The following is a 22,816-nucleotide window of genomic DNA, read 5'->3' as shown; positions in this document are numbered from 1 at the left end:
AGTCATTATAGACTAGTATACAGAGATCAATACAAAGTAACCCTAGTCCCTTCAAGTTTCCTTTCCATTCAGTTCTTCTAAGTATGCTCAGAACATGTCATAAATCAGGATGGAAAAGTAAAAAGGATCTTGCGAATATTGTTTAAAGAAGGATTAGGTGCGAACACTTAGAAGCAGCGATAACGACACCAGTTGGCCTACGAACCACAGCAGACAACTTACGTAGACGCAGCGGAGTTAGTGAAGCAAATTATATTCTACTGCATAAACCTCTCCCATTTCTTCTTTTCCCATTCCCCAAACCGCTTTTTATCTCCTGCAAAGGGAGAGGTTATAATAATCTTCCTCCCACCCCCACCTATCCACTTCAACCTTTATTTTGAGTATGGCAGCGATAGACAAGGGGTTAAGGATAATCGATTCTGCGCTGGAGAGTGATTGGAAGTGGAGAGAAGACTGAGAAAATGGAATTCGAGCAGGGAATTCAGAAACAGGATAGGGAGGCAGAGAGGCTGATTCGTGCGGTGAGTGATATTACAGGTAAGTGGATAGGTGAATACAAAACAAGAAACAAAAAAATCTTCATCTTGAAAATACAAGCAAACAGGTATTGGAAATCAGATATCGTGAGGGGATAAATAAACCTCATGGGGAAATTGAAACGCGATTTCGCAGAAATATATGAAGCACTTGTTTAGGGAAATATGTTACGGCTTCAGATGCAAACTCTCAATTATGAGGCAGGAGCACTCAGTTTGGAAGTAAGTATTGAATGAAATGTGAACATTAAAATTTTTATAAAAAAGAAACTTTAATAGCACATTACAATGTTTCCTAGAAATGAAGGATACAAATCATGAGTTTTTATTCCTTCAATTGCGATTCATTCTCCAATCATGATCCAATTAGAGACCATGCTGTGCACATACAAATTAAGAGCGGAGCCGAACTATTGACGCGATTCCATGAAGTACAAAGTCTCTGAGCAGAGATAAATAATCCAGATTATCTGCAAAGACGGGAAGTGTATGGAGTGCGATGAATGAAAGGATTGGAGTTAACTGAATAGCAAAATGTAGGTAAGTGGAGTGGAATGTACGGTCGCGCGTAAATTGGGAGAAAAAAAGAATCAGTGGGCAGAGACGACCAAAAAATAAGTCAGTATAAAGGAAGAACTTCCTTTGAATTGAAGTAGGAATTAATTTTTTCCGGTAAAAGGAGTGACAGCAGAGGGTAGTTAGGTTAGTGGGTGACTTCAGCAAAACTCGCACGGGACAGGTGGGTAGAAATTAAATAAAACGAAGCCACATCCACGAGGTAATAGTTCACGAGAGAACGAAGAGTCGAAAGCAAGAGGGTGATAAGAGACTTGTGGATCACGACTGGTCTTCAGGGGGAATAAAAATACACAAATCAGTTTTATTCCGAACTTTGTTTTCATTATATTCGATTTTCATTATATACGAAAAAGATGATGGTGTCAGGATTTTGATAAAAATACGTAAATAAAATCCTCCGTAAGTTACTACCTTTTCAGGGAAACGATCTTTATATTGAATTTGAGGATCCAAAGATATCCATCAGCCGGACAGATAGACAGGTTGGTGATAGGTTGGGTATAATTAAATTAGAATATAGATAATCTATGAAATCAGGAAGGTGCAAGTTTTTCGGAATATTAAAAAAATATATTATTCAAGTAACGGAATATCTTAAAAGGATTTCTTTGGTTAAATTTTTAACAGTATTCTCCTGGAATATGCACATCTAAATATTTTTATAAGTTCCGGCATGCTTTGCCAAAATTTAAAAATATCGGTTCGTCACGCACGGAAAATGAGCTTTTTGTTTGCATTGTAGAGTTTAGGTACGAAAATAAATAGTTGTTGGAATTCGCAATTTCAGACCTTATTGCTCACTTACGTAAATAAAAGAGATATTTGAAATAAAAGCCTAAAATACTGTACGACACGGAAAATTAATATGTCGAATATGCAACGGTGATGTTGGCATTTCACGCTCTGTTCATTTTCTTGGAAGCCATAGCTTTAGAAGAAACACTCGATTAATTCATGCGAGCCCTATATCTCCATTGGGATATCGGTTACAGAGCATATATCCATAAATGAACAAAGCAGCTGTAATTAAAGGTTTCCCTACCGGGTAAATATTAATCAAAGTTATACCACAGATAAATTCAGAAGACTGATATTAGCAGTAAATAGGAAGGTTAATCGATTTTGAATATCATCAATGAGTAAAAACGACCTCGAACCACTCCAGATTAGGCTAAATAATGTATCCATTCAATTCAATACTGATAGCCTCCGAAGATTCTATCAATATGCATCACATATTTTCCTTTGAAACAAAACCGCTTCATCATTTAAGCCGGGAAAATTGATAGCATGAGGTAAAATCGCTTATTTTAGCTTGGTTAATAACACCATTAAAGATAATACGAAATCCATTATCATTCAAAACGTTCACGAATCAATCGAACACAATGATAAAGTACTACCGAGGCATTTAAATCGCGTGCATTGAAAGCCACCGAGAGAACATGAAGAAGATTTTAACCACATGATCAACGCAGTTTAGGAACGATGTAGCTTTGATATGGAAAATTTGAAAAAAAAAGTATCTGAATAGGGAAGTGCACTAATTTTTTTTAATTGCTGAATTTGAAAGTTTAGCCTAAAAAAGAAACATTAGTATAGTCACTTTTATTTCCTGCATCTGGGGTATGCACTTTAAAACGTTTTGAAAGTCGGAAAATTTCATGTTGCGCTGAAACACAGTGCCTCCATCTTGATTGAGATGTGTCGTCACAAGGCAGTAGTCACCAGTGGAGTATCGCTGTATTACGTCGCCTTCTTTAGCGCGGCGAGAGTTTCCGGGAATCGGTGGAGTTTGCTTCCTAAAAATGTCGTCTAGTACCGAAAACATGAATTCAAAATAGAATTATAAATGATTTTTTGTTCCAAATTTCATCTCGACGTCGAAACAAAAGCCTGGAGAAGATATTCATTCCCGTGCCTTAAGCACAATCTGTACGGAATAAATGGTTCAAGACTGCTCCTGACTCTTACCTATCGATGATATTCTGTTTTGAAGTTCGTTTGAAGGTATTGTAAGATCAAATTGATATTTATATTATAATAATTTACTTAGTAGGTACCTCAGTCACATCAGAAAGTGTGTTAAGTCAAAATATAGCATCTTCCGCGTAGACTTACGTAATTTATAAATTGAAAGTAGTTTGGTTAAAGAATTGTGGCGCGACTGTTATTTTACACGACCGGGCAAAATGCGTACTTTGCCCATGATATGTGCGTATATGATAACAAACGATTTTTGCTAAAGTTAATCTTTATTTGTTGAAATTAGTACATTTATAGGTGATACAGATATAAAGGTACACAGCAGGTCGCGCGGCGTAATTTGTACTCCACTGGTGACGGGTTCATCTTGCTGATCTAAACAATTGGCTACAATACCTCGAACTTTGAAAACTCGCAATATAGGCAGTCAAAGTACATTGTAGGAATACACGAGACCATTCTAGCCCAGAATGTACGTACAATGTTGAAATCCTTGGTTTTCAAAGATTGACGTATTTTATACGCCAGCGCGTCCGGTCCAGGGTTATCAACTTTTATTTCATCCTATTTGTTAAGTGAAATAATATTTCGGAATGGTTCTTTTAGCACTGCTTCTGAGGTAAACTGGTAGGTACTGAGTAAGTAAACTCCCTTTGGAGTAATGTGAATTACAAGTGTTCGAGATATATGGCGTTTTATATTCACTTTGTGTTCTTATTAATTATGTATGTACACATATTATTGCTTTCCGCGAGCTTTTAATGGCATGTGCTCTTGCAAGAGTGGTTTTCATATTTAATGTGGAAGTTGGTCAGTATAAGCAAAGAAAAAATTAACATTTTAGCGCACACCAATCCTTGTAGTCATCGTAGCTCTGCGTTTGTAATGACACTGCTAAAATACCTAAAGGCCATTATGATGATTTTAAAAAATGCCTTATGTCAATGATTGCTGCAATTATAATTAATGATAAACTTGACGCCGTATGATCACAATGAAGAAAACAAAAAATGATGCCATGACATAGTCTTAAACCCTGGTCTTTAGGGTGGGAATTCGTACACGCTACCACTACCCCATCCGACCCATTACGTGACGAGGGATATTTTAAATTTATATATATGGCTTGTGAAAAGTAACGCATGAAAATTAATTAATTACAGCCTAACTGAGGCCCTAATTGAAAAAGATGGAGCAAGGTACGAGGTCTCCCCTTGTTAGCCTTAACGTCTCGCATTTCTATGGAGCGTTGAAACTGTGCTCCTTTTTAAAAAAATCAGTGACCATAAATACATCAAAGTTTGGTACCTATACCATTTATAAATCGTTGGAATTTTCCTTCTCCCAACCAAGATTATCTTTCTTGAACCCATCCTGGACAACGAACCATTGCAACAACCAGCCAGCACAGAAATAAGGCTAACATCCCATGATTCTAGTTGTGAAGGGCGAACGTTCCGGCTGGCGTGAATACATACGCAACGAATAAGTCTTGCAGCAAACGTCTTAAATAGGTTTATTAGTTTGACTCGGTTCTTACAAAAAAAGTTTTGGCATGATAAACGGCATTGTGCCAAAATATACCCAGCGAAAATAAATACCATTACCTATTTATTAAAGATTCAATGTGCCATTCGTACTACTCTTTCCAAACTTGAAGTTGACACGTAAATGAATATTAATATATTACGCAATGATGAAGTAATTTACTCAAAAGAGAAGCAGCCACATATATATTCTGAAGATATTTTATGACAGCAAAAAACGGATACCCTCAAATTCTGTAATTTTTCTATGCAATAATAGTGGTAGAACTAAACGGCGTAGAAGCTGCCTTCTGCTACTGCCTTGTGACGTCACGGCCAATATTCAACATGGACACCCGTTTTAGCGGCCTTTGAATTTTTCCATATTTCGGACGGTCATCTCGAATCAAGTATTCACTATTAGGATTTACACTGTGGTTTTACGACATTATGTTATTCTGAACTCTAATTTAAAAAATGTGTTTGGTGCATTTGAAACACTAGTGTACTTCCCTATTAACTACGCTGCCACATTATATTCTATGACATAACTTGTAAATGGAAAGAAAATAAGAATGGCATTTTATTTTAAGTGAAATAGTTTTAAAATCACGTCATTGAATGTTTAATTTATAATATCGAAAAAGAATAGATAATACTTTCAGATTAAGTACTGTTTTGAAAAAAAATCGTGTACATTTAACAACATCAAGACCGCTACACGGGTCTATATTTGTACAAGAAACCATTTTCTAAAAGGAAAAATACTAATTATGACACTGATGGAAACGGCAAAACTCCACACACAGTAACATTCCCTCTGCAACTGCCGGAGTACAGTTTAATGAAAATAGATTAACAGTGATATATCCTTAACGCTGAAGGAAAAAAAATGGTCGAGGGCAGGGGACCAACTTCTTCCCGCATCACTTTGAAGGAGCTAGTAAATGGTAGAAGTTTCGGCAGCGCCACTCTTTTAGATAAAGAAGGCCGCTGATAGTCTAGGATCATCAGCGAGGCAATTTAAATCGCCAAAACACCCAAGACCTTCAACCGTGAAGACGGCTACATACTCGCCATCGCATGGAAACGGGTCTTCAAAGATCTCGACCAATCAGGGTCGAGATCTTTGAAGACCCGTTGAGATCTTTGAAGACCACAAAATAGACTCCAAACAGGGTGTATATAAAGACGACTAAAGTTCTTCGACACTTCAGTGGACATAAGGAATGTAACTGGAGCTTCGGCGAAATATTGTCCCGTAAAAATGGATAAACGCGGAAGGAAACCCGGAAGAATCGCTGCTTACCGTCATAACCTCCTCGGAAGCCTACTTGGAAACGGTAGAAAAGGTTGTGTTACAGGTTTGCATGGAACGGGAGGAAGAGATAGATACCTGAACATCGTAAAAAAAGGAGTGGGACTTGGAAACGAGAGAATTACAAAAGCAGAGCCTAAAATAATTTTTTTAAATCAATAGCAATTTTCATCTTAGAGGAATTGAGAAGGAAAATTATGGAGGAAACTTAGTTTTTGCTCAACTTTTTAAATTCCTCGATTGTCAACGAGTGATAGTGATATTGGAGTGGTCATCTTGAGCATGCATGCAAAGATTTTAACAGCAAAATTATTTGCAAATTAAGAACATTCCTCCAGGTGATTTCTTTTTCTCGCCATTTCAAAATGAAAAGATACTCCACAATAATAAATGAAACATCATCAATAAATATGCGTTCCTCGTCTATGATAAGCCCTTAGTGTGTTTTTATGGCAATTGCCTGAAGAAAAAAGTGTCCATGGAGAGCACCGACGGCATGAGGCAAGTGAGCATTCTTGGAGGTGCAGTGACTTTCAGAGTGTTCCCCGGCAAAGTCTTCTTAGTTATGCCGATTTTATGCTGAATGAACCTAAGAAGGCAGATAATCCATTGTGCTTATGCATACATTGATAAATGAAAATGAGTTGAAGGAGACAAAAAACAATATAGGAAGCACCTTGAATAAGTAGTGCGGCAAGTCAGATGATAGTGGAAATATTATCATTTAGCTCGTGCGGGGAAAGAGGTTAGAACTGTGTTACAAGATAATTTCCTCCATTTCAGAATGATGGTATACCGCTAAAATTATGCATGAGCAATGCACTTATGCGTTGTAATGAGTTTGAACAGTTGCTCTGAACAAAAGAGAGGGAATTCATGGCATTCCCTTATGTCAGTAGGAAACTCTGTCCTAAGTCATGAGTAAAACTGAAACTAGTCGACCTTCCTTTTTCTGGATTGCTTTCTTCATTGGGGTTTTACTACTGATAATTTATTTCGTGCATCTTCCGTCGCTAGTTATCCCAAATGACAGAATTCATACACGTCTTCCAGTCTTAGTTTCCCTTTTTTAATTTTAGCCTTGCCTTCTCTTATGCTGCATGTTACTATCATAGTTTCCTTTATGATAATTTTCAGCTGATGTCCGCCTATGATCCTTCTCATAATTACCAAGGTCTCCCCCTAGTCCTTCTCTATCTCCGCTATGACAGCTATGCCATTGAAGCACGCTAAAGTTTTCTCCGCGGATCTCACTCCTGAGGCCTTTTCTTTAATTTTCGTAAAAAAGCAAGGACAATATGGGTCACAATGATGGGCGCTTAAATCTGACATGGTTCAGAATGATAAATCATAAAACGGGTCAAGTTATCCGAAAAAAGAAATTGGGCTTAAATTCACAATCCTAGCAGCGAGATGAGTAAACAAAGCTCAGGGCGAGGCTTCACGAAGACTAATGGGAAACGTGTCCGTGCGACGTACTGCAAGCGAGAGAGGTCGATGCTTCGGAGAATGTGGCGACGGGAGAGGAAATTCCAATGGGAGCGACAATGCATGCCATGGCGATGAATTTAAAAAGCACGCGCCGCTGTTTGGGATGCTGGAAAAGGCGAAAAACGCGGAATGTGATCATAGCGAGCTTAAAAAATATTCTTTCGTCAATGCCGATGAATAAAAACTTCTTTTCCTGGTACACGACATACCAATCTAGAACAATGCGGCGTAAAAAAGTTGGGGTGGAACAATAATAAATACAATAATAATTTAAGAGAGGAGCAAAAAAGATGGGAGGCCAATAAAAAGATCCCAATAGTCAATGTTCGCTATTTGGAGTCACCCGTGTTGTTGCGAGAGAAATGTGAAGGCTTATGGTCATTAAATGGAGTCAGATGCCATAAAGGAAAACAGCACGACAGTCACCAAGCTCAGTGATAAATATAATAGCTCAAATACAATTCCCCATATGAATGCTATTGTTGTCACAAATCAGATCTTTTTTCGTATGCGATGTTTCCGGTCTTTTTTGGTTTTAAAAGCATATGTATTTGGAAATTCCCTCGTATTGGACGCATCTAATGTTGAAGTTTTGCATGCGGACTATTTCAAATTTTACTGTAAAGCCATTAAATCTATACGCTAACGTTTTGTAAGAATTTAAATTTTCCCGGCGAACAGAATGTATAAACTTTTCTCGGGATTCCGCGCGGGTAAGATTATATGAGAGCGCCGACGTTTCGGGTACCTACCGACTCGCTACCCATTCTCACGGCTGCTGATTGAATATTTGAAGTGAGCGTTGAAGCTTAGCATTAGGAATAGCGGGATTGATCGATTCCCGATTGCTGTCGTGGAGGACCGTGGACCGGCGTAGACCTAGCTCTGCCAATCATAATTCTTTTAAGAGTTCTTTTTATTTTTATATTCCAGTCTTATTTCAATAGGCTCTTTAGTTAAACGATCCCAAAATTGATTTCATCGCCATAAGACTCTGATGTCATCCCACGTTATTTTATGGTCCTCATCCAGGCTATACGCGAATATGGGCAAGTCGGAAATGCCTTTGGTGCTCTTTGAAACAAGTAGATATTGTACGCCCAGTCTCCCCCACATAGACATCACCACACTCACAAGGAATTTTATAAACTTCAGGAGTCATAAGGCCAATCGGATCTTTTACACAAACGAGGCGGTCTCTTAAACTTGACATAGGTCGTTGGATGTTTTCGATGTTATACCTCCTCAAAACCCTTGAAATTTTTACCGATATCGTAGAAACATAGGGTAAAAAGGCTCTGGCCCCGCGCGGAATCCCGATAAAATTTTATACACGTTAACGTTTGCTTTAAATCGTCCTCAAAATGGAACGGCTACTCGGTGAATCGTTCTATTCCTATTCCTAGATGACAACGTTTCTTGCAATCATAAACCTATTATGAAATACAGTGGAACTTGGTTATAACGGCATCGGCTGTAACGGTCAACTCGGGTTTAACGTCACATTTTATACAGACCATTTTATGCTGTAGGACATTTGAACATTTTATGCTGTACGAAAACCCGTTTCTATCGTCAACAAATATTGCGACGCTCGGGTATAGCGTCAAAACTTTTGCGATACTTAGGTTGCAAAAGTGGTTGTGTGATTGTATTATGTCCCAGAGTTCAAAGAAACTATGTGTAGAAACATAAAAAGCAAAAACAGGTCACAAGCTGGACGTTGAGCTGGTGACGGGATGCAACTCTTTTGTTTTATTGGTGTCTGGACATATTCCAATGTACGAGTAGATTTCAATAAACAGTGTTGTATATAGCAGAACATCTGCGTTTTTATTTTGTCCTTTCACTCAGATTTAAGGCTGCTTTTTTATAGCGTCACTCGGATATAACGTTAAAAATCTTCTGGACCCTTTGATGACGTTATAACCAAGTTCCACTGTATTTGAGTAACCTACCTGCGTCGAAGAGATTTAATAGCAATGTATGGAGGCGTTGAGAAGGGAGACATCGGAGGAATGAATGAATGATTGGGAATGCTACTTGGAGACTGACTTCCAGTAGAAGCAGAGGTGATGGATGCGCTTCCATTTCATTAATTTTACTGCGTAGTCAGTGCGAGACAGCAAATACTAATACGAAACTGAAGCGGCATTCCAATAGATAAATTAACATTCCATATATACACGCCGAAAAATTATTATTGTCTACCTTTCCCAATGTTTCTAGAAACCAAACCTCCAAATGGTAATAATAAATATACAAGTAGGCAAGTAAGCAAATACACAAATAGTAACAATAAATAATATGGATTTGTATAAAAACAGATAAAAATTATGAAATAATAGGCACTAGCATTTTTTAAGGAATAATCGTACGTGATATGTCCCATATTCAGTGACCCAAAAAAATAAATTTCATTTAGAAATAGTATTATTTAAAAAAAGAGGGCAATGCATTAGCAAATGCCGCATTAGTGGAGTGAGCGTCAAGGGTAGGCTTCAATGAGGGCGAAGTGGAACAATTAATTACTTAAGGAGATCATTAGTGCGGGTCGGTCGTTCGTTGAGGACCGACGAGGAGCAGCAGTACTTCAGTGTAGAGGCGAATGGGGACGCGGCAACCACAGAGGGCCTAGTGCCTCCTCATCTATCCCCGCAAGCAGTCGAGCCTAGCCATATTCACACGAGCAAACATGAAATTTTCCTGCTTACTGAAGGCGAATACGTACCACATTCACAATAATAATCAAGTAAGCTAAATTTATCAGAAATTTAAATTCAATTCACTTAAATTAATGCCGATAAAATGTATGCTCATTAGCGAAAATTTAATACCAGCGTCTGACCTCAAAAATCTTACAGCCATTAAAAAATTCTGAGTTCGAAGCGTACTGTTTATCGGAAGGTTTGGTCAAATTATCAAAACTAATCCCAAGAATTCAGTAGCCTAAGTTCAAGCTTACGTGATGAAAAAAATATTTTAGCATCGAAACGAGTTTTTTTTCGGTGAAGGGTTCCTGAGGGCATAATAAGAGGATTTTTATATATTGTTCTCAAAATTTACAAAGAGTAAGAATTTTGGCCGCGTTTTACATTGCGAAAGAAAACTCCTCCATCGTCATTGAGAGAATTAAATAAAAAGAATTTCTTGATTGGCCTTTCGGTCTGCATGTTTCAAGAAAGGGTAGGTAATGAATAACGAAAATCGTGTTTACCATCGCATCAAAAATGAATTTCACAAAGTACTATATCCTTCTCAGCAATCAATAGGGCATTTATACTGTATTCAAAGTGACCAGCCGCCAAAGACCTACAGTTACAATAGCCGTTTGCGACTCGAAAAGTAAGAAAGTCAATGTTTCATTGTCTTAAAACAGCCTCACAATCCTTTCCTATGTCAATACAGTGAAATTTCATTCCATTCACTAATGCCTCAGTAAGCGACTAAGATCCCAAAAACTACGCCTTTTCCCTTTCAAAGTCAATAAAATTAAAAAAGGTACTTCGGTAATTGCTAAAATTTATTAGAATATATCAGAAGTAAATTATTTAAGAAATATCTAGACGGTTCTATCTGCCGTGCAAATTTCTATTATCATTCCGTAAATATTTTCATGCGTCAGGTTGGGGATTATAATTTAGACGCATTATGCTCGCGACATTCCCAAACATCAGATAAAACTTTTGCTGAGAAATGAAAATCCGATTGAAATATTATAATCTCAACACAGATTTTTATGTACACCCGTCCTGTATTTTGAGGAAGATAAAAGCTGATTAAAATTAAAATATATTCTTCACTATACTGAAAATTGGTAATTCTTCAATCAATCTTGAGGATGCAATAAAATTAAATGAAATACAGAACTCAATTTAAGATTCAACTTCATTGCACTAATGAATTATACCAACACGAGTTATAATTAATATTTTTAAGGTGTTGGTTTATTTTGGTCAAACGCACTTACTTCTTTAGTGTAAGAAATGGGTTCAAAATTTTCTATTTGTCAATAACATATCACTGCGTATTAAGTCCAATTAAAAGTATTTTTTAACTTTATTATACAAACAAAAATGTCATTTGACTCGTAGTAAATCTACGTAGCCGCATGCTTTTCTAACCTTTTATCCTCAGAACTGAAATCTCCCTATCACCCTCACGCTCATCTCCCCTTATCACCCTTACCTCAGTGACCCACATGGATTTCCCAAGTCATTTTTTCACAGTTGTGAAAGCTGTCCAAACTAAATGGCCTCAATATTGAGGCCCAACCCAGGAATAGAAAGTCATCTCAAATAAAGATAATTTATGCTACCAATTGCAAAGGAAGAAAAATCAGTAAGGAGCCCAAGATGACACCCAGGGTATTTATTTTAAGCTGTTATTCGAAGTGTATTCCATTGCATAAAAGGAGTGAAAGTATCCCAGTATGGATAAAATTTGACCCACTGTATAAATACATTAAAAGTTTTCATCAAAACTGTCTTTACATCGGATAAAAATTAAGTACCACAAGTAGAAGAACCTTTTCCTCGTGTAAGCAAAGCAAAGCTGACACCACTCACTTCAATGGAAAAGATTTATCTTCCATTTGCCAAGAATATAATGAACTTCAAACAATTTGGCTATCAATCTAAGTGAGAAATGGGATAAGATAACAGATAAAGTTACTTCATTGTCTTACTTCTTCATTATTGCTTTGTTAAAATTCGATTTTAACCCATACAATGAGACCTCACCGGTCATAAATTCAAAATTCAGGTAAGCTATGCTCTTTTTTGCTACAAACACGTCTGGGTACATTTCCGAAATGAATAAAGCTACGAGCTCATCGAGTGCGAGGAAGGTAATTTTTCTATCCACTCTGTATCTTTTCCAAACCTTTTGAAAAAAACCTACAGACTTCTAGTCTTCTGCAAACCCAGACACTTAACAAGTGGTGTACACATCTCCGCCACTCCATTCCCTTTGAGTACCAGAGCGTAAACGAGATCACTTTAAGCAATCTACGTCCCAGAGGGAAATTCTGTAAGAGGTACTCTCTATGCCCAATCGAAAGAGATAAAATCCTAGGAAATATGTTAATAAAAATCTGTTAACCCATTTATGTATAGTGAGAGAAATAGATATTTTCCTCGTGAGAATTTGGAAATGAGAATCATCCTAGGCGACGGAAAGACAAGACGCATATGCATTAATTCACTTGCGCAGAATCATAGGATAATGATAGTAGAAACGACTTCAATACAGTTCTATGCATAAAGCGTTCTAAAATAATTGGGATAGAATAATTATCGCTTTTCAGCTCATATATTGTTTCAATTCATAATTACATTATTTTAAATTTATATACAAAGCAATAGTTACGCTAAGAATTGATTGTACGTAGCAAAGTTGTATTTGATTTTCACTTTCGTGTACTCCCTTTAATTATATGTTCTGTTCTAGCTTAAATAAAATATAATCTCTTCCATCACGTTCACCATCCTGCTTCCTTCACGTCAGCACATTTCCAAATATTTATTCCTCAATGTATCTTTCATCCCGTCTCTTTCCGTACTCGGAACATCCAAATCCTTTGCGTTTTTCTATGAAGCCATTTATCAATACACTGCAATAAATTGATAATATTCAAACAAAAAGGTGGATGAACCTATTTAAGAGGAAACGGCATAATTTGAATTCAGAATGTTTCGCAAGATTCGCACCATCTTGGGTCTACATTTTCAAATGACAATGCTTCTCCTAATACCAAAAAACGCTATCAATTTTTCCATAAGCCCTTTCAAATATATCAATGGAGAAGAAGAAAAGAATGCTGCCAATACTAATGTGCTATGGAAAATTTTGAAAGCGAGGACCGTCAACAAACAGTTCTGTTGGTTTTGAAATGAAAGAAATTGAAAGGCCTTGGGAGGAGAGATATTAAGAGATTGGAGGACACAATGAGGAGGAGGGAGATTTGTAAGACGAGGTCTGAGGAGTTAATGGATATCGGTCTCCCAAGTAATCCGGCTGAAAAAACGCCCATCAAACCCCCACAGGCTTATTCTCATTAGTAATCAAACGCACTACAGCCCCCGCAAAACCTTTTAGTAAATAATTAAATTTTTTACCTTTCAGTAGAACAAGCTAAAAAATAAAATAAATAACACCGCAGAACAATTTATGAAAAGTCTTTCTCAGCAGTAAAAATTAAAATTCTGACTATTTTACTGAATAATGAGGCATAAAATAAAGGAGACAAATGAGAGAAATAATAAGATAATAGCCATAATTTTAGTTTTTCACATGAATTCAAACATCATGCACATGACATGAAGCTAAAAAGACTTCCGTCATTTAATTTTAAGCACTAGATTGAATAATATGCATATATATACTCTCTAAACACTCTTGAGTATAGAAATAAAATTTATGACACGAGTAATGTCATTATATAAAACTGCATTCAAAACTGGTTCACCATTTTATGAAGCTAATTAGATGATTAGTGCACTTGGTTTCTAGATACTAGGAGAATCATCAAGAATTATGGGGACAACATGATCTGTGAAACCTAGCATAGCATCGATGAAATTTTTAAAGAATTGCGAGGTTGAAATTCCCTTTCTTTAAATTTTCACAGTGATTTACCACCGATAATCAGTTGCCTTAGTAATATTCGGTACTAAAACCATTGTGTAATTATAAATTAAAGGTTGCATGTAGGGAAGAAGCTAGTTGAGACTTCAAATAAATTCTTCGAATAATTGAAAAAAAAATTATCATCACTTTTTAAGCAACAATTTGTAACACATGTCAAAAATTTTCGATGGCACTGCGGGTCATATAGATAAAATAAAATATGTATGATAATAAAATCTATTTTAGGCAACATATATATATATTTTGTGACCTTTGTTTAGCGCAAATCAAATTGCATTTTTTAAATAAGTACTAGTGCATTCAGGAGCATTTTAGTAATACGGTACACCTAAAAAAATATTAAAGCTTTTAGTAATAGATTGGTTTGAAATTATACAATACAAGATCTGTCAATCAAAGACACTTTTGACATCTCAAAACGAGTCAAATCACACGCGCTGCAAAACCGTTAAAGCTAACACGATGATTGACGGCCATCCAATGAATATGCTCCATCTCACAGCAAGAATCAAAGAGCTAGTAATGGAAAACGCTTGAAAACAAGAGCCCGCGAGGTAGAACTTTGCTTTGAAATCACACACCAATCAAATGAAATGAGAAGTTGCTGATATGCTCCAGAGCAGATTTAAATGATTTAATCGGAGGCATTATGCGCGTCGAATTGATGACCAAATCAATGGAAATTATTAATGCCACCAAAGAAGTAATTTTGAAGACTTTTCTTTCCTCTTTTTATTTCTATCCTCGGATTAATAGGGATAGTAAGATCTACGGAATTCGTCTAATTGATGATTGTGCACGCTGAGAGAGTTATCCATGACAATGAAACATTATCCTCTTTTCTATTCGCGGTAACCCCTCCTTGAGAACTCAAGGTCATAAATTCTTGCGTCAATATATAGCCACCAATCCTCAACCTGGACCTTTATAATCCTAACCGGGGTATGGTCTCACATTCGATGCTCCTTCAATAAATCATCGTTTTCTACTTTCACCTTGCTCACCTGATCAAAAACTCTACACCCTCTTCGGGTACTTGCCTGCCATCATCTCGAAATACTACATATAAATTTTCCAATAGCTGTCCTCCACTAGGCAAGAAAAAATCATGCTAGGCTCAAAGTCTTCTGCACAGGATCCGTGCGTGAAATAATGCATGAACCGTTAAATTCAACGACAGAATTATAATAGAATATATTTCTATAAATAACCAGCATGAAGGAAAAACATTTGCTCTGAAGTTGGAACCTTTAATTAATGACCACATAAACGAACCTTGCATTACAAAAGAGCGGGGAATATTTTTTTAAAATGACAAGAGCACATTAGCTCATAATATACAATAGGTACTTTTATAGATTCTCATATTTCCTCTTCAAAAGTCCAGCGTCGTTTCATTTCGGCCACAGAGACCATTTGCACGATGTAATTGCTTTAACTTACCAAGTCAGCAATCCCGCCGATGCAAAATAACATCCTCTTACCGCAACATAGGCATGAGATACGTAAGATTCGTTAGAGTTTATGTCTCACAAAGGACAACACTTAATATGGAGAAGATATACCGTGCACAGACAGAAGTGGGACTCAAGTGTTTGCTGAGGAAAGAGCGACAGTCCCATGAAGTATTCCCCAAATTACCCAATAGGCCAATGTATGCCTCAAAGTATTTACTACGCGAAGAGAGAAAATAGCGCTCTCTACTCCCAGTGGGTTGCTAGCAAAAGTCCACAGTCGCTTCTCCCTTTTTTTATAGTTTTTCTTTGCCGACGACTAGCTCAATATCTGTTCGCTCCATCACAAAACTAACCTCTCCTCAACCAGTGCAGAAGGATAAATGCTCCTATGGGGTATTTTTCGCCCTTGCGCAACAAAAGGAATGAAATAGGAATATCTTGAGAAAGCAATAGTGAGGTGAGTTAATCCATAAAATACACTGAGATCACTTGCTCACCTCAAGTTAATGATGAGATCGCCTCACATGATTACAGAATGATAACTTGGAAACCTCATCCCTAAAAGGCACCATTATATTAAGAGGGTACACCATTCCTGAGAGGGAGTTCGTAATCGAATCAATAGAAACAAGATTCAAACCCAAACTAACCCTCAGGTTGAAACGCTGGGTAATGGAGAAATAAATTTATCCCATGGTATTGCAATAGCTGTCATTGATTCACTGAAGTCACGAAGACACTTTCAAAATTAATGCCCTAAAGAATATTAGTGTAAAGAAACTGATTGTTAAGACTTGTCTCACGTTCTTCGTAATCCGAGAATATTCAGTGAAAGACATTGATTAAAAGCCATGAGTACACTAGATCACATCACAGTGCACAGGCATAATTTTTCGTTTTTTTCCTCGTGAGTTATTAATGTAAAGAATAAAACTTCAGTTCATTTTTTCTTTTTTTTCCTCATGAGTTATTAGTCTAAATAAAAAAACTCAAGTTCATTCATATGGTCTATTCGTGTAATGGAACAGCCAACTCGTACTTTATAACAGACAAAATCACAGAAAAGTTTGACAAAGACGTAAGTGTCCGCGAAGTCTGGAGTACTTCCTGCTGTGAGGGATCGAGAGAGAGTTCGGGAAGAGAGAAACGAGGGAGGCCACTAAATTCCCTTCAAACCCAGACTCCCTCATTCCCATGGGAAATAGGTTCTACTTCCATTTATTCCTTAATGAACTCTGAAAAGTTTGGAAAGTAAGTTACGGCTGAGACCGCAAAGGTTTCCTGATACGCTTTGTTCAGCTCAACCTATGTCTCAATTCTAGAACCCCTCAATTACAGTATTTATGATTGAATAATTAACGTAAGTACGTATAAAAATGCCGATTTAAACCTCATTATCTAATTTGTCTGTTTAGACCGAACTTCTGCGTAAAATAGGAATATTGCGCCTTGGTTAAATATAAATTTAGAGCCTCTTATTATGAATGTGTTTCATTCGACAAGTAGATAAGCCAAAAAAAGCACTAGAGCAAGAAGTTCAGGACAAAATGTTTATCAGTGAATAACGAAACTGCTTTTCGATTATTATAAATAGTTTGAATGAATTAAATTTATAATTTAAAACAGGAGAAGCATCATTTAACCCTATCATAAATAAAACGCCTATGTAAAATGGTTAAATTTCATGATACAATGTCTTATTTTCATATACTTACTTACTGATATATAGTAACCATAAATGAAATATGATATCACTACCAACGACACTGGAGGGAAAATGGAATCAATAAAATTAAAGTAAAAAAGGTAATTAATTGGAATCAACCAAGTAGAATTTCCATTGAATTCCAGGAGGTTTTATAAACTGTGAGCATATTTCGTATATATTTCGTCATAAATTCTCACAATTAACGATTCATGTATTGGCGTATTTCTAAAGCACTCTCCAAGCTACGACTGTCAATACCAAAAGTGGACCCGAAATTACTACATTATACATTTGTAAGCCCAACGTAACGATGTTCGTCGCCGAGGATAATTAAATATAGAGTTTATTCATCATGAATTAATAGCGTCCATTTGCGCCTCCATCAGTTATTTCGTGAGTATCTGAATGCAGCAGTTTTTCAAATTGAGAAAAGCTTACTGTACAGCAAAGTAACAGAAGACCTCTTGCGAACAGCTCCAGAGTCAATCGCGAAGGACAGCAACACGACGTTTATCAAAAGATTCGAAGAAAACGATTTGGGGATAGATATTTTACTTCATTTAGAAGAAAACGTAAGCTACCGCAGGATAGTAGTAAATTCAAAGTCACAGGAATTTTTCCACAAATAAATTGATTTTATTTCCTAAACCAGTTTCAATACAACTTGTACTATCTTCTGTGCTGTCGCCTAAAGATAAATAATAGCGAAACATATAACCTAAAAGACTATGCATTGATACCGGTCGTGAAAGTAACGTAGGCTAGTTCTATAGGCTATGTTGATCAAGGTGTAACATTCACAGTTTATTTCATTATAATGTAATGTAAAACCCTCAATAGCTATACATGCAGCTGATGATAGTCTCAAAAACACAGGGCTTAATGGAAAATATCTTCGTCGCGTTGAATTAAGTGAAGGTTTTACATCTTGAATAATACTCGAAAATGAATTTGAAGACTTATTAAGATCATTAGAGAAATTAAAACTCTACCACCTTGAAATAATAGTCTTAATGGTAATTTTATACAATTAATTTGATAGACAAATCTCGTTTCAACGCTCACAAATCATCAAAATATGGAGACTCGAGTTATTGAGAAGCAATATCCAACTAATGATGACGCATTAGCATATTGAGAACTTTAATTTGCAATAAAAATGTGGGAAAACACCAAAGCGATACTAATTCTTCACGAAATTATCTTGTGCTACTTGTCGGTGCTCTCATTTTATTTCATTCCTTAAGTCCTTTTTTATGCGCGTTTCGCAGATGACCTCCAAAGATTTTGGAAACCAATAATGCGCCCTTACTCACCCCAGTAACGATTCGTAGGTGAAGAATACATCGATGCTTGGAATCTGAACATACCTATATATCTGAATCTGAATCTGAATATACCTACCCATACCTCCTGACAGTACCGCTGTCCATCTCAAACCTTAGTCCAACATTACCCGCTGGATTGGGGTGCCGTACCAATAGTTAACGCAGTTCCCTAATCTTCCTGCTTACACTCCTAATCTACCACATTTTCCTTTCTTCTCCTTCCATGTGGCCTCGGTAAAAATGCAACGATATTGAGATCGGCAGCAATGGGAGGAAACACCCTAGGAGTTATAGCTCATTTTCTTGTCCACCGTCACAATTAGCCCGCCAAAACCACCAACCTAGTCTTCCAACCTCTCCCAACAAACGACGTAAAAGTAGCCGCCTCGACACCACCTTCCCAGGTAACTTTGCGCATTACTTCATCCTTCGCTGTACTCTTACCCTCGCTCACTCTTAAATGACCTCCACCCCGAAACTTGCGCGTTGTAGGTATGAACCAAAGGTTCGCCTGCCCTTGACCCGCTATCGGGTGCCCTCACTGTGAAATCTTTCAAGGTCACATCAATCTTTCACTTCTTTCCCTTCCCTTCTCTTACCACGAGACAAGCCCTCGGCTCCACTCCATATGCACTTTGTTTCACGTCGTCGTGTACCTAGTCTCTATCAGACTTGCACACATTCATCCCAACGGTACTCACGTCACGGCGCGAGTGTTATTTCAGCCAGCCAGCAGTAATTCTCTTCCTCTCCAGAAACATGTTCATTAGAAATAAATTTATGGATAAAACCCATGCACGCACTATCATCTCAATCACAAGTCTTTGGACTCTGCAATTATATTTCGACAAGGCTAAATGATTTCTATTTTCTAAAATACTTGATTATTCCAAGGGCACAACAAAGCACAACAATGTTTCCGAAAACACAACAAAGCACCACAACATTTCCGAAAACACAGCCGAGCACAAGTACTTGCTATTGTTGCTAAACACCAGTTTTAGTTGCGATTTCATAATACTTAGGACCGTAAGTGTTTTCGCATCTCCAGCCGATAATCGTTTGGCATAAAAATCGTAGGCCACATTTGATATTCCTCATTTATTTTTTTTAAGAACAATTATTTCAAAATATTCTCGCGATAATATAAATTCTGCATAATCGTTCACATCAAATCCATTCGCCACTCTAAAGCTGAAAAAGGGTTCATATCACGTAAAATCAAATATATGCATGCGTGACAATCTACACCAAAAGTGGAGTAAACATTAGGCACTAATTCACGCAGATTTTACTACCCATCGTTTATGACCTCCTTTCTGAGGAGAAATTCTCCTTCACACTTACGGTTATATTAAAAATTCTTATTTCTGTGCCAAAGACAAAATACTGGAAATTCCTTTGACTTATGCAAAGAATTAAATTGATCTGTGCATTTATTCAGGGTTTTCTTCCGCGTCAGCTTGTTTTAGGACAACAGTTTCGCTGGCTACCCTACCAGCGTCTTCAGGTCGTTGTCAGTCAACTGTTGTCAACTGTTGTCCACAAACAAGCTGACGCGGAAGAAAACCCTGAATAAATGCACAGATCAAACCATCACCGCGGAAACCTACGTTCTAACAAAGAATTAAATTACTGTTTTATCGAAATTGGGAATTATTCTCCCAAGCAATTGTTTATGTTTCGTCGTACTTTATCTCGCCTTTGGTAGAAAAGGGAGTTGGATTTGCACATACGTCTTAAGATTGACCTCCGCATTCCGAGAGGACCTGGGTATCATTGAAGTCGCTTTATACCCCACGTATCGATGACTCAACACCGCCGATTTTATGTCCGTTCTCCGAATATAAATACTGCCGTGAACTCGAGTGGTGAAAAGAATGCAGCGCTCCATAGAGCGGGAAAAGCTGACCTCGGCATCGGTTTCATTCCTTGGTACCACGGACGTATAGCAAAAAAAGCAATGATTGAAGTTTCCTTCGTCGGCGATTTCTTTTACTGAGCAACTCATACATAAAGTTCCTGGCCAGGCGAAATTCTAGCAAAAAATCTGGAAAGAGGCACGTTGACGTACAAGGGTTATCCTGTAGCAAAAAAAACGCAGACATTCAATTGAAAGATCAGAGCGTAGCCTCGTTTTAAATTCGTGCAAAATTAACTTAAGCCTTTGCTCCTCATTTTTTTAATCAAATCCACTCAAAACTTTTATTTCTCAATGAAGTAAATTCAATAGGTAAACTATTTACCGAGAGGCTCCCGTTTATTTCTTTCAACTTCAATTTTCGTTAGCCGTAGTTTGATTGCCTTCTTGTAAAGAAATATTTCGATTTCAAACTGTGAGTAATGGATTCAGAAAAGCCTGTCATATTTATCAGGGTGACAATATTGAAAGGACAACCTTGAAATATATTGGTAAAAAAATGTTAAATTTTATGAAATCATGCGTGGGAGCTGACATATTACATCAGGGGCTCTACAAATTTGGTAGACGAAGAAATTTTACTAAATTGATGGGTTTAATGATTCGATTTTTGCCTGATACGAGCATTCCACTTGCATAATAAACTAAATTGACTAATAATGATAATGATTCCAAAGAATTGACCGCTTTCCAACATTAATTACACTTTGGTAGTTGCGAAATGCAGAACACCACAAGGCAACGTCATCTCTATCAATGATTTTTCCATGCGTAACTTGGCATATACCGCAAAAAAAGATCTACCTTCATATTATGTAACATATTTGCAAGTGATGGTCTCATCATATTTAGGAACCTAAACGATAATTCTCTGGAGTATTTTTGTTATTCCTCAATGAGTTAGTTAAAAATAATAATTTGAAAACTATTTCCAACTTCTCATTTATTAAGAGTATTTTCTAGTGTTAATCCTTCTAGTGTTTTCAGACCTTTCTAGTGTTAATTACGTTTTGTGGCATTATGGCAAAGTTGGTAAATTATAGTGGACTCGCAGCGTAATTTTCTCTCCCCGTGCATAGTAGCAAAAAGATCCTCAAAGAATATACGGTATTTCTAATTACGCCGCAAACTTGAAAATATAAAAAAAACTGATTACTTTGAGTGCCACAGGCTTTGAGAACAGATAAAATAGGAATTTCATTCGTTTCATGCAAGGACTTGCTGCTTCACTTACACTGACCTCACCAAACTCATTAAAAAATTGAAATAAATCTTAAGCTTTCGTAGGACTTTAATTGCATAATCTCTGACATATAGAAATATAGTTATTAAAACCGTTGTTTAATGGGAAAAGATGAACCAACCCTTAAACAATTTATGTTCGTTACGTGAAATCCTTGAAAAGAAAATTGTTGAAAATTGTTGTTTCTATGACGTGAATAGGGTGGCTATTGGTAGTCATAAGAATGTGGCATAAAACGCAGGTAATTAAAGGTACTTTGGTGAAAAAATGCACCAAGAGCAGAAACAAGTGTTTTTACTCATGTTTCACGCGTTGATCCCGCTAACATTCCACGTTAAATGAGACAAATAGCAGGGAGGATGGCGGAAATTCGTTTGGACAGCGCAGTTGCGGTCGGAAAAAATATTACTTCTCCCCCAAAGTAGGATGGTCATTAGTACATTTCCACATTGCTCTAGCCCTTGACTCCACGTGGAAAGGGTCCAGCTCTGGTCGCAGCTGTTGACTGGATTTTAATCCCTACGCCTCAGAGTGAATAAGATTTCCAGCTTTACTGCTTGCATCATCTTGGGGTCATTAGTCTATTGGAATAAAATCGGGAACGGAATATTAACACTATAAATATAGATCGCAAAAGAATTTAGAACATCTAAAAATAAATGGCAAAAAATATGACACATGACTTCACTAAATATTACGGCTTTACTGCCAATTATTATTGGTGCAACGCATAAATTGCATCATTAGCTTCGACTGATTAAAAAAGCGATTTTTGGGATTAATATTTTGTAATGTACTCTCAAATACATAGCTCTAAATGTCTGAGAACTTTTTTATTTTTATTTTCTACTTTTTAGTAATGCATCATGTAATCCATTTTTATTACTCGCTTACTTTTTAAAATTAAAATCTGAAAATATCGTACCTCAAAAAAATTGCATTTAGCATTAATCTACTAATTGCTTATGAAAATATATACCAATAGCTAAAAAGTTAAAACAAAATGTCGGCTTGAACTCATTCCCCCGACAACTTGCAGTAGCGTAAGTTCTAGAAGAACCGACGCCAT

General features: G+C 36.9%; 1 protein-coding gene across 2 annotated transcripts in view; it reads left to right on the top strand.

The window, feature by feature from the left end:
* The window catches only part of LOC124161184, a 344,620-nt gene that overhangs the window by 136,821 nt on the left and 184,983 nt on the right, over nt 1-22,816 (top strand). The window lies entirely within an intron of this gene.

This window comes from Ischnura elegans, chromosome 1 (genome assembly GCF_921293095.1).
Source record: "Ischnura elegans chromosome 1, ioIscEleg1.1, whole genome shotgun sequence".
NCBI classification, from domain to species: Eukaryota; Metazoa; Arthropoda; class Insecta; order Odonata; family Coenagrionidae; genus Ischnura; species Ischnura elegans.
This window is presented reverse-complemented; position numbering and strand designations above follow the sequence as displayed.